Genomic DNA, 13,208 nt, shown 5'->3' with positions numbered 1-13,208 from the left:
TATATTTTATTGATTTTTTACAGAGAGGAAGGGAGAGGGATAGAGAGTTAGAAACATCGATGAGAGAGAAACATTGATCAGCTGCCTCCTGCACACCTCCTACTGTGGATGTGCCCATAACCAAGGTGTATGCCCTTGACTGGAATCGAACCTGGGACCCTTGAGTCCACAGGCTGATGCTCTATCCACTGAGCCAAACCGGTTAGGGCTAATTTTTACTTTTATAAAAGCAATAAACGTATATTGTTTTAAAAGTTACATAGTACTAAAACACTTATAATGAACTGGAATAGTTTTTCTTCTCATTCTGAATTTTACGAATTACTCTCAAATCTTCTAACTCTTCCCTCTAATATTTAACTTCATATTTCTAATAATAGCTGGCACTGCTTACCATGTAACAGTTACTGTTCTAAGTGCTATTAATGTATTTAATCTAAATAATACACTTATATCTTGACTGATAAATTTTAGGAATATTTGTATTTTTGCTACAGTAGATAAAAACTTATCTCTATGCTTCGTTTTCCTTCCACATATTTGTTTAAATAAAAAAATTTTAGTTTATTATGCACATGCAAATGTTGTTCAATGATGAGCCAAATAATGCATTACAACCCTGTTTCTTTCCTTTTTCTGCCCTTTATTTCTCTTGGAAATCACAATTGCTTTGTTTTTTCCTTATGTATCTTTCTATATACTGTTGGTCAATTTTCCAAATGTTCCAATATCTCTACTGTAAATAAAAAAAATTTGTCCGGTAAAGTAGCTCTAATTTTTCTAGAGAACTTCTCCCAGAAATTTCCCTCTCCTGATCCAGTATGGACTTTTTCTTTCCGGAAGATTGCATAGATGTCATTGTATGATGCTTTTGCCCCTCTTCTGCTCTGTTTTTTGGATTTCCTGTTTTGTTTTGTTTTAAAATTTCTTGTTTTGTTGACACATACTTTCCAATAAGTTTCTAAAAACACTTTAATGTTTTAGTTCTTGTAAATTTTAAGTGTTTTTATTCTACTTCCACATTACTGAAAAGTTAGGAATAGAATTCTAGATTGAAAATTATCATCACTTAAAGTTTTATAGACATTGCTTTACTCTTCCAATGTCTGTTATTACTATTGATTAGTCTGGGTTGGTTTCTTTATAAGGAGCCTGCTTTTCCCTATCTGGGAAAGTTCTGTGACCTGCTCCTTAATCCTACATTCCACTAGATCCCAAGTATTCTGAACTGTCATAAGAACAGAAGTTTGGTGTAAATTTTTTTGGGGGGATGATTGGTTGGTAATGTTGGTGTTAGTAGTGTTGTCAGTTCAAACTACAAGTTGTTTGTTTAATCCTTTGCTATTATCATGGTTTTAAATTTTTTGAACTTACTTTATGGTCTAACATATGTACTATCTTGGTGAATGTATAATCACACTTGAAGTTAATGGATGATGAATTGTATAAATATTTATACATATCAATTAACTAATCTTCATAGTGTTATCAAATCTTCTTTGTATGTACAAGCATACCTTGCTTTCTTACACTTTGCTTTATTGTTCTTCACAAATATTGCATTTTTTTACAAATTGAAGCTTTGTGGCAGCCCTTAGCAAGTCTACTGGTGCCAAGCAGCATTTTCTCATTTGTTTCTGTATCACACTTTGGTAATTCTTGCAATATTTCAAACTTGTTCATTCTTATTGTATTTGTTATGGTGTTCTGTGACCAGTGACCTGTAGAATGTTTTGGCAATAAAGTATTTTCAAATTAAGGTATGCATATTTTTTTTAGACATAAGGTGTAATGCTATTGCACACTTAAGAGACTACAGTAGAGTATAAACATAACTTTTTTAAAAAATATGTTTTTATTAATTTTAGAGAGGAAAGGAGTGGGAGGAGAAAGAGAGAAACATCAATTGGCTGACTGGGAATGGAATCTGCAACGAGGGTATGCACTCAGACTGGGGCTTGAACCAGTGACCTTTTGGTGCAGGGATGACACTCAACCAACTGAGCCACACTGGCTAGGGCAAACATAATTTTCATATGCTCTAAGAAACCAAAAAATTCACATGACTTGCTTTATTGTGATATTTACTTTACTGTGCCTGCACTATCTGAACCTGCACTATCTCAAAAAATGCCTGGAGTGATCTTTTTCTAATGGTTCTTTGAATTGTTAAGAGAGTGGTATTTGAATTTGCTATTATGATTGTGATTTGTATAATTATCCCTTTAATTCTGTCAATTTTTTCTTCATATTTTGAAACTTTGTTATTATACACATACAAATTTATGATTGTTATGTCTTTTTGATCAATTTACTCTTTAATCATTATAAAATGTCCATGTTTATCTTTGATATACTCTGTGCATTGAAGTTTATTTTATCTGTTATTAATATAGTCCAGTGATGGCGAACCTATGACACGCGTGTCAGAGATGACACACGAACTCATTTTTTTGGTTGATTTTTCTTTGTTAAATGGCATTTAAATATATAAAATAAATATCAAAAATATAAATCTTTGTTTTACTATGGTTGCAAACATCAAAAAATTTCTATATGTGACACGGCATCAGAGTTAAATTAGGGTTTTTCAAAATGCTGACACACTGAGCTCAAAAGGTTCGCCATCATTGATTTGGCCCTCCAACCTTTCTATGCTTACTGCTTATTATACATTTTTACCTATTTGTTTTCAATCTATGTGTGTCATTACATTTAAAGTGTGTCTCATATAAACTATTATAGGGTCTTGCATTTTTTAAATTCTATTTATTTATTTATTTATTTATTTATTTATTTATTTATTTATTGTTAATCCTCACCCCAGGATTTGTTTTCCCCTCTGAATTTTTTAAGTGGAAGAAAGCGGTAGAAACACAGAGAGAAATACATCAATTGGTTGCCTTCAACACCTGCCCTTGACCAGGGCAGGCATAGAGAGGCTGGTTCTATGATTTGGAAAAGCTTCCCATTGGATTCAGCTGCTGCTCCCAGGAGGCTCTACCACTGATGAGCCAGAGAACTAACTGTTGGTGGGGTGATGCACCTGGGAACCCCAAACAGACAGGAAACCCACAGGAAGCAGCAGGTAGCAGATAGGAAGGAACAAGCCCCGATTTCCTCCTCCAGCCTCTGTCTTCCTCTAACATTTCCTATTAACAGGCCTTTATAGGAAGTTAACTGGCAACGCAAACATGATGTTTGCAAAGTCCCAGCCCAGCATCGCGAAATGGAAAATACAAAAGTGAGTTTGGAGCTGAGAGAAAACAACTAAATAGCTGGTCCCTTTTCCTACGGTGTTGTACATCTTCACATATCTTTTATTTACAGATTTCTTCTTGGACTTGCTTGTTCTGCTCAACTTCCATTCTCCTCCATATTTCTTGCCTCTTATTAACCTTTTATAATTAGCAAATATCACAGAGCCTGCCATAGGGGAGATAGGAGCTACTCAAAATGTTTGCTGGATTAATGATAATACAAGAGAATCAATGATAAATGATAGGTGATAAATGATAAGTGACAAATGAAGTGCAGACTTCAGTTGCCATATAGGCTCAGTGGAGAAGGGAGAGACTACCAGGCACTTGGGTGGCCCCTAAAACTTCACAGATGAGATGAGTCTTGAGCTAAACTCTGATATATGGGAAGGGTCTAAATACATGGAGAGAAAGATGCATTCAAGGTGGAGGGTGTGGTATGAACAAAGACTTGGAGGTAGAAATGAGCTACATGCCTTTGGAAGACAGGCATGGCTGTAGCTGAGGCTTCCATCAGGAGTGAGAGGCGGGTTTTGGATAGTGGCCCTTTAACGATTGGTTATACTGTGGAATCTTAAAGGAGCATGGGATATTGTCGATAAAGAAGAGGCATAGAAGGTGTTTCCGGCATGGGAGAGTCGTGGTGAAGGCTACTGAATCAGAGTGCTGTGCAGGGTGGTAGGGGTAGTATTTGTTGCTCAGGTCTTAAGCATGTATGTGTAGCAGAATGGTGCTTCTGTTAATAGGAATCAGGAAATCAGAAAGAAAAACAAGTTCTACAATTTTTTATTTTTTTAAAAAAAATATTTTATTGATTTTTTACAGAGAGGAAGGGAGAGGGATAGAGAGTTAGAAGCATTGATGAGAGAGAAACATCTATCAGCTGCCTCCTGCACACTCCCTACTGGGGATGTGCCCGCAACCAAGGTACATGCCCTTGACCAGAATCAATCCTGGGACCCTTGAGTCTGCAGGCTGACGCTCTATCCACTGAGCCAAACTGGTTAGGGCAATTTTTACAATTTTTTAATGGTTTTTGGATTTTGATTATATTGAGTTCAATTTGAGAGTCCACTTGCAGAATCAGGGAAGTGCAGAAAGAGCTAGAAAATGAACCAGGGGAAGTCAAATTGTTTTCTTGGGGAAAAAAAAAATTCAGGCCAGTATGTGTTCATCATTGTCTCTGCAAGGATGGGTAACAGCAAGAGGTAAGCAGTGCGCATTGGTTTAGTTTGGAGTCAGCACTTGAAATTAGGGATAGACCAGTTACCCATCACTTGACACTACCCCTGTCCCATTTCCTTGAATCTTGTCCAGGTCATCAAACTATTTTTTCTCTCTTTGTGGACCACCTTCCCTACCCTCTGAGAAAGAACCTTTGCCTATATTTTAAATTGTGGCAAAGCCTTCTATCTGTTTACTAGGTTTAAAATTATAAGATTTATTTTTTCTCCTTAGTCTTGTTGCTCTTTCTTCTTAAAGGAGAATAAATTTAGCAGAAAAAATATTTCTGACGCCTTCCAAATGGAATGGTAACATATTGTTGAGAAAACTAAACCCTCTTGGTAATCAGACAGGTGGACATGTTCAAAATGCTCTAGTTTCCAATCCCTTTAAAGCATTCGCTACATACTCAAGAGGGGTTCTGTTTCTTTCTTTCCCTGTTAAAGCATTTCTGCTGTTTTTAGGAGAAGCCACGCCCTCTTGCCTGGGGCCTGGGAAAGCCAGCCTCACTTCTCTCACATGTAACTTTAGCAAACCACTCGGGCTGCCAGGCACATTGGAGGTCCTGTGGGGGCAACTCCGCAGAGACCAAGGGCAAGATAATCAGTCTAAGGAGACAGTTAATTTTAGTACAAAAGAGGTTAGATGTGATTTATTTCCAACACCAATGAACCAAAAGAGCGAACCATCATCAGAACAAAACACAGAACCATCAAATACTCCAGGCAAAAATGGCCTGTGTCAGCTGACATCGGTGTCCTCGTCATCGTTAGCAAGGGAGACAGACTTCAGTGGCTCAGGAGCTGATGTGGGCGACATGTTTAAGTTGTCTTTATAGGAAAAGGGTTTGAATCATCAGCGAGTTGGAGAAATGGATTTGGAGACAGGAAAGAGAATAGGAAAAGAAAAGAAGGCAAGAGAAGACAGGAGGGTTTTTATAATAATATCGTAGCTCATTTGTCATTCCCGTTCATCGTCATTATCTTCAGAAAGCATAATGCTAGGACAGGATCCATGCAACTTGTGCTGCCTCTTAATCATCCTGTCTCAGCTGCTGCAGAGAACCCTCTCCGTGGCCCTACCTGCTGTGGAGCAGAGTGCAGCACACCCACCACCAAGCCCAGCCGTGCTCCCTCAGAGCGTCTCGCCTCCAGGATGGACCCCTAGGCAGGTGAATTGTTCTCAGCTTGAGCAAGGTGTTCCCTTGCATTTGGGCCAAGGACTTGTCATAGGACATTGCTCATAGTCCCATTGTTGATTTATTCATTTCTGCAAAATAGCTTAAACAGCCCCTGTTCCTGTTTCTGAGACTCACACAGCATCTGAATCTAAGGACTTGGAGGAAAGCCTCTAAAACCCATGTCAATGCAGGATGAGGGCTCAGACTGGGATGCACCAAGTCCTAGACCCTTATTTTAATGAGGGGAAATCCCTGGATCCTTCCTGTCCTTCTCTCTAGGTCATTATTTACCAGAATACTTTGGGTCCTGAGTCCTGTTCCCTCTATTTAATCACCCTGTCCTTTCTGCAGTCACTACATCATCATGTACATAACTTCTGTTATTGCCTTCACATATGGCACGTTAAACATCCCTCAGTCTCCACCGAGTAGGACAATGGCTTAATTACCTGTGAATCTCCTGTCCCTAGATCAGCGCTTGGTATATAATATTGAGTAAGTAAGTGAATGAAAGAATGAAAGCCATTTATATTGAGTGAATAGCAATTACATCGAAAACGAAGCTGTCCGTATCGATCCCTGGCAAATAAGAAAGGAAACATTGTGAGACTCTTATATGTGTGAGAAGAAAAACTAAAAAACATCTTTCATCATATGCAGAGAAGAAGACTTGGGGAAATTGCTTAGACTGTTTGAACAGGACCCAGGTCTGGAGTGGCATTTAGATCTGAGCCCTCACGTGTCTGTCTAGGGCAGTGATTTTCAACCTTTTTGATACCATAGCACGCATAAACTAATTACTAAAATTCTACGGCATACCAAAAATATATGTTTTTTGCCAATCTGATGGAAAAAAAAAATAGGTACATTTTGATTCACTCACACTGGATGGCTATTATTGTGTTGGTTGTTGCCATTTTTAAAATTTGTCAATGTAAGGCAAAAGAGGCTAGGGCTCTTGACTAAATATTCAGGTGTGGCATGCTTCAAAAATTCGTGCAGCACACCAGTGTGCATGGCACACCAGCTGAAATCACTGGTCTAGTGCATGTTCCAAAGCAACGATTTAGAGCTCACGTTCTCTCTACTTCCAGACACTCCTTCCCTCTTCTTAAGTTTTCTATATTGCTCCTACTGACAGAGATCATAAGGTACCTTAATTGTTCTCAGTTCAAACATATTGGCCTGTTGTCAGACCAAGTATTCAGTTGTAGGGTTCAGAAAATGCATTTCCAGTGGGCTTAGATTGGGCGGGCTACATACTCAAGGAGGAAATGATTTTAAAAATATCAGGGTGTGTTTGGCAAACAGGAGAGCAGTCAACTACATTTGACAGTGGTTGAGGAGAAACTGGATTTTCTCCCAGAGGCATCCTGGGTGTCTTTGTAGCCCCTTTTCTTGAGCAAATGGTTACCAGCAAATGGTCACTCAAAGCTGTGTTAAGAGTGCTCATCCTTTACTGTATTTTATTAAAGCCTCAGGCATGTGCCCCTGCACCCTCTCTGCCCTGCTCATTGTTTTGGCTACAGAGCTGGGGAGCAAAGCTGGCATCGCATGGGGAGTTTCCATGTGTGAAGGTCCACATCCTTCATTCACATCCTTCAAGGGTTTCCCTGAACATTTTCTGATTGTGTTTCTGAGTACATGGTGTCAACAGCTCTCAGAATTGTTAAGTTTTCTATTTATCCTCAGGCCAGGAAAAGGCACAGATCACTGCAGTGTAAAATTACCAGTGGTTTTGACAATGACCTAGAAGAACTATAGAATGAAGAAATTTAGCCTTGAGAGCTGGGGTCCAGCCCCAGGCTCATCTTAACCACGAAGTTCTGCTCAATTATACAGGCCACAAGAAGTTCTGCTAGTCCTGAAAATATTGAACTCATTCAACTTACGCTGGATGGTGTTGACTCATTTTGATGAATGGCCAGTTTCAGACACCAAGTACTGTATTTACTTGTTTATTTCCTTCTCTATTATATTCCTACACAAACTTAATTTTGAAAAGTAATTCTATGAGTTTTGAAAATTGCTTTTTATTTCTTTTGTAGGAACTCTCCAAATCAGCACAAACTCTTCTGAAGTCTTGAAAAGATTAGTTGGAACAATTAAAAATGGCCAGATTTGCTGAAAATAGAAGGAAGGAACATTTCTTTGGAATTGCTCTTGCACAGCCTTTAGAGAGACAGTGTTGTAATGGGTAAGAGTTCAGGCCTGAGAGCTGGACCATCTGGCTTGCACCACAGCTCTGCCACTTCCTAGCTATGAATCTGTGAGCACGTTACCCTCTATGTGTCTCAGTTTTATCGTGGGGATGGCATAAAAATGTCTACTTCCCACACCTGTTGTGAGTTAATAGGTATGAAGCACTTAAAACTGTGCTTGGCACATAGAAAGTATTCATTAAATGTTAGCTACTATTTTTAATTAGATCATAACTTAGAACTGTTGCAGATGTATTGTGAATGTAGAATACAATGTTAACACTGGGAAGTAGAGAAATATATACTGAAAAAGGGAATTGTGCAAATAAACATGGTACAGTTTAAGATAGTTGTGTTTAAATTAGGAGACAATTCTTATGTGTGTCCTTAATCTATCAAGCATCCCTTAGTCAGATCCCTTCTTAAATGACCTTGAGCTTTCTACATCAAGTTCTTAGTGATCACAAACCTTGGTGAGTAGTCATGTCTTAAGTGTAGTCTATTACTTTGCTTCCATGTTAACGTCTTCAGATATAACTTAGGCCCTGGTCACTTGTTCACTAACTGCAGGAGGTACACATTAAGGCCTCCAGAGCTTCACTGACCTTCCTTAGGAGATGGGAAGTCCAGTATCTCCAAGCTTCTCCTCACAAAATTCTTTATTTCCACTCTCAGGTGCTTATATATCTTCAGCATGAATAATAGATTTCCAGGATTACCAAATCTCTTTTTGGAACTTTGAAATACAGCATCAATTGTATTTTGGTGCATCAGTTAAAACTTCCACGTTAACATTTTGTTACATTTACAAACCCATCCTTTCTACCTCGTCACAGCATACTGCATAATGAACATTTTTCACTCCCCAAGCCTCAATGTTAAAGCAACAAAATTAGGGGTAAATGAGAAAGGATACTAACATTTACTGAGTTTAAGTAATTTTCCCAAAGACTAACATAATTAGAAAATGGCAGAGCCAGAATTCCCTTCCAGATCTGTATGTCCTAAACCCAGTTCCATTTGCTATAAGATGAGGTATTTATTCAAAACCTATCCAAGAAAAATGCTTTGTTTTGTATTCCTTCTTCCTTAAACTCTCTTGATTATATTAGCCTTTCTCTTAAAATGCAGTTAAATTTTTTTGTGTGTTTTGGGTAAACTCCCCAAAATGTCAAAAATTTAGGCATTTCCTTTTCTACCTCTTCTACCTCATGAAATGAGGATGAGTAACTTCCACTTTATAGCCTTTGAGGGCTTTAGTAAAAAAACCCTAAAATTAGTGATTTCACACACATTTATTAACTTGAGGATATGTTTATTAAGTTGGTTATCTATATTTGAACTTCATTCTTTAAATTCAATTTTTCAGGTAAAATAAAATTATGTTAGTATGCATTTATAATTTATTTCTTCCCTGGTATAAATCTGAATTTCAGAAACCAAAACGTGGCTTTTGCTTCTTTTTTTTTTTTTTTATAAATTTTACTGATTTTTTACAGAGAGGAAGGGAGAGGGATAGAGAGTTAGAAACATCGATGAGAGAGAAACATCGATCAGCTGCCTCCTGCACATCTCCCACCGGGATGTGCCCGCAACCCAGGTACATGCCCTTGACCGGAATCGAACCTGGGACCTTCCAGTCCGCAGGCCGACGCTCTATCCACTGAGCCAAACCGGTTTCGGCATGGCTTTTGCTTCTTAACTCCTATCAGGGAAGACACAAAGAAATAGATCTTTCTATTAAAATGCCTTAAAACCAGTTTTTGTTCATACTTAGACACATCCCTATGAAACTTCAGAGCACCAAGAAAAAAAGAGAAACCCCTAAGAGAGTCAATGCAGGAAAAGACAGGTTACCTTTTGGAGAATGAGAATTAGAATGGCTTTTGACTTCTTATCCACAACATTGGATTCTAAAAGAAAATGGAATAATATCTTCACATTTCTGAGGGAAAATGATTTTGACCATAGAATTCTGTGCCCAGCCAAACCACCAATCAAGTAGAGAGGGAAAAATATATCAAAAGATAGGAAATTATAGTTTCTATTTCCAAAGAATGTAACTGAGAGTGAATTCCAGCAAAATGGAAAACATCATGAAGGATGAAGGCATGAGATCCAGAAAATAATGGCTCTACCCTACAAGGGCTGCGGGGAAGGCCCTTGGTGACAGCTGGGCTCCAGAGCTGTCTGGATGGGAGCAGAAATTCAGAGAGAACTGGGTGGATGTCTCAAGAAAGAGACTGGTCCACAAGTGAAAGTACAGTGGTGGCAAAAGTAGGTTTGCAGTTACATTGTAACATTCTTTTGAATTAATAAAGTTATTATTCATAATCATAACCTGTGTGTCTTTTTCCATTTGAACAACTGTAAACCTACTTTTCCTCACACCTATATTTATAGAATTACTAGAGGCCCAGTGCACAAAAATTTGTGCAGTGGCGGGGGAGGGAGGGTGTCGGGGGGGGGGAGTGTCCCTCCGCCCCACTTGTGCCCTCTCACAGTCTGGGACCCCTCGGGAGATAACCACCTGCTGGCTTAGGCCTGCTCCCTGGGTGGCAGATGGTAGGCTTGATCCCTCGGTGCCTGCCCCGCCTCTCGGGTCACTCACACGGCAGGGCTGATCCGGGAGTTGGGATGCCGCCCCGGGTCGGGTCGCATACGGAATGCCCGGACGGGCTGGCTGATTGCTGCTGCACTGCCCAGCTGCCCCTGGTCAGGTCGCACACAGATGCCCGCCATCCAGGGTCGCAGATAGCAGGCCTGGAAGGCAGCAGGGCAGGCGGGATGGCACTGTCCTGCCCCACCACCCCGGGTCACAAATAGCAGGCCCAGATGGCAGCAGGGCAGGCGGGATGGCGCTGTCCAGCCCTGCCTACAGTATGCAAATTAGCTGCCATCTTTGTTGGCAGTTAATTTGCATATTGTGCTGATTAGCCAATGGGAGGTGTAGCGAAGGTATGGTCAATTACCATGTTTGTCTCTTATTAGATAGGATAATAATTCTAGTGGCCCAGTGCATGGATTCGTGCACATTGAAAGAAAATTGATTAGAAAGTGGCCAGCAGAGCGGGACTGGGCAAGACAGGCCGGACATGCCCTAGAACCAACCTCCTGTGGGGCCCTCCCTGGCCACCCACACCTGGGGAGGTGCCACAGCTTGAAGGGCGTCTGCAGAGTAAGAGAGGTCCCTCTGGCAGGTGGGGGTCCCCTGGCCTGGCCTGCAGGGATTGGGCTGAAACTGGCTCTCTGACATCCCCCAAGGGGTCCCTGAGTACAAGAGGGCACTCTACAAAGTTGCCGTCATACAGGGAATGGAACGCAAATGCAAGTGTGCAGTAAGCCAGATCCAGGGCCAACAGTGCCCCAGCAACAACATAGCCCAAGGTCAAAGGTGGAATCACGGGTCTGCAAAGAATTGGGCTCCCTTGTTTCTGGTTTCAGGGAGTGTCACCCGAGAACCGCTGCTGCCAAGTTGCCACAGCATGGCAGCTCCTGCATTGATGTCTGCCCCCTAGTGGTCAGTGAGTGTCATACCTACTGGCCGGTCAGCTGGTTGGCTGGTTGGATGGTCGCTTAGCCTTTTATATATATAGATAAACCCTTATTATAAGTTATGTTATTAATTGTTAGAGTCAACACTTAGACAAACTCACATAAGACTTAATTATAATTACAGAAAAGAACATAAATGTTACCAATTTTGACAGTGTACATGTTCAAGTAGAGTTGACAGATACTGGGGTGTGGAATGGGGCGAGAGGTGTGGAGAAAGATTGAAAGACAGGGCCACGCCCTAACCGGTTTGGCTCAGTGGATAGAGCTTCGGCCTGCGGACTGAAGGGTCCCAGGTTCGATTCCAGTCAAGGGCATGTACCTTGGTTGTGGGCATATCCCCAGTAGGGGGTGTGCAGGAGTAAAATCAATAATATATATATATATATATATATGAAAGACAGGGCCAGTAATATCCTTATCAAATATATATAAAGTTGCTGAAGTGAGAAATAGACATTGGTTATCTTATTTAACACTACAAATGTAATCGATATGAGAACCTACGGTATAAGTATTAGCTATTGGGAAGAGAGTGATAGATAAAGTGGAAAGTGGAGATGTAATGGAACTAAATATCATTCATAGCAGGGAGTGGGTAGTTATTGTTTAAAGTTGCTTAAAAGAGAAATAGAGACATAACCCTGTTCGAATGAAAGCAACCACAGTAGGCCAAAGAGGCTAAACTGGAGAAGAAAATGATTAAGAAGGGAAGTGTTACTATGTATATTCCATCATTTGCAAGGTTGGTTCCAACACTACATCAGAAAATGGGATTCCGGGGCTCAGAAGTAATGCAGAAGGTCATCAATGCGTCTGAGAGTCACCTATTTACATCAATCAAATGGGAAGTTACTTCTAGGGTCCATTTAGCTTGGTAATAAAAGGAACACTATTTCTCTAATTCATCAAGTTCCTGATTCTCACACAAGTCCCCTCAAGTTCTTGGCAGGACATACCCAAGACTAAGAACTTGTAATGTTCCAGCAGGAGAAGGAAGGTCCCTGTTAAAGAGTCTTGTTTCTTACCAGCTTATCGGTACTTCTGGGATTCTTCATTTTAAGGCCCTTGGAAAGCATTTCATTATATGTCACCATTTTTCTAAATACTGATTAGTTTTTTCACTCTGATGGAGTGGAGGTTGGAGATCAGGTTGGGAACTGCTACCAAACATCACTATGGTCTGAACTCTATAGGGCTCCACCTTCATCTCTCCTCACTTTTCTTTTATTAGCTGTGTGGGTAGCTCTTCTGTAGGAATCCTTCCATGCCCTTCAGTAGACCTGGCACCAAGCGAGACGAGATTTTCAAGCTCCCCAGCAGCAAAGCCTCGGGCTGTCACCAGGGAAGCCGCACCTGGGCTGGACCCATTTGTACTCATGGCACTGGGTCCTGCACTATCTGTGCAGCCCTAAAAATAGCTCTCAATTAACATTGCATTTCAAGAATTGGAAAATTTCCCAGAAGTCCATTCTTTTTTTCCTTTTCTATTTCATTACATTTTGCAGTAATAATACACAAGCCTACAGAAAACATGACGGGTAATGAAAAAATGTAATTAATATAAGCAGTGTAAAGCATGTATTTTTTTCTCTGTTGTCCTTGCAGAAAATTGCAGCTTTAAACAAGCAGGATGTGAAAATGCATAAAACCCCCCTTTAATCTGCTGTGGTTTGTAAATATCTTATGCAAAACAGTTAAGTCAACTGTCAGAATTTTTTTTAAACATTAAGTCACATATTCTTATAATAATAAACTTTTTTTTCCCTGCAGGACTAATTGAGCGAT

The sequence above is a fragment of the Myotis davidii genome, unplaced genomic scaffold (genome assembly GCF_000327345.1).
Source record: "Myotis davidii unplaced genomic scaffold, ASM32734v1 scaffold156, whole genome shotgun sequence".
NCBI classification, from domain to species: domain Eukaryota; kingdom Metazoa; phylum Chordata; class Mammalia; order Chiroptera; family Vespertilionidae; genus Myotis; species Myotis davidii.
The sequence above is the reverse complement of the archived record's forward strand: the minus strand, read 5'-3'. Positions refer to the sequence as shown.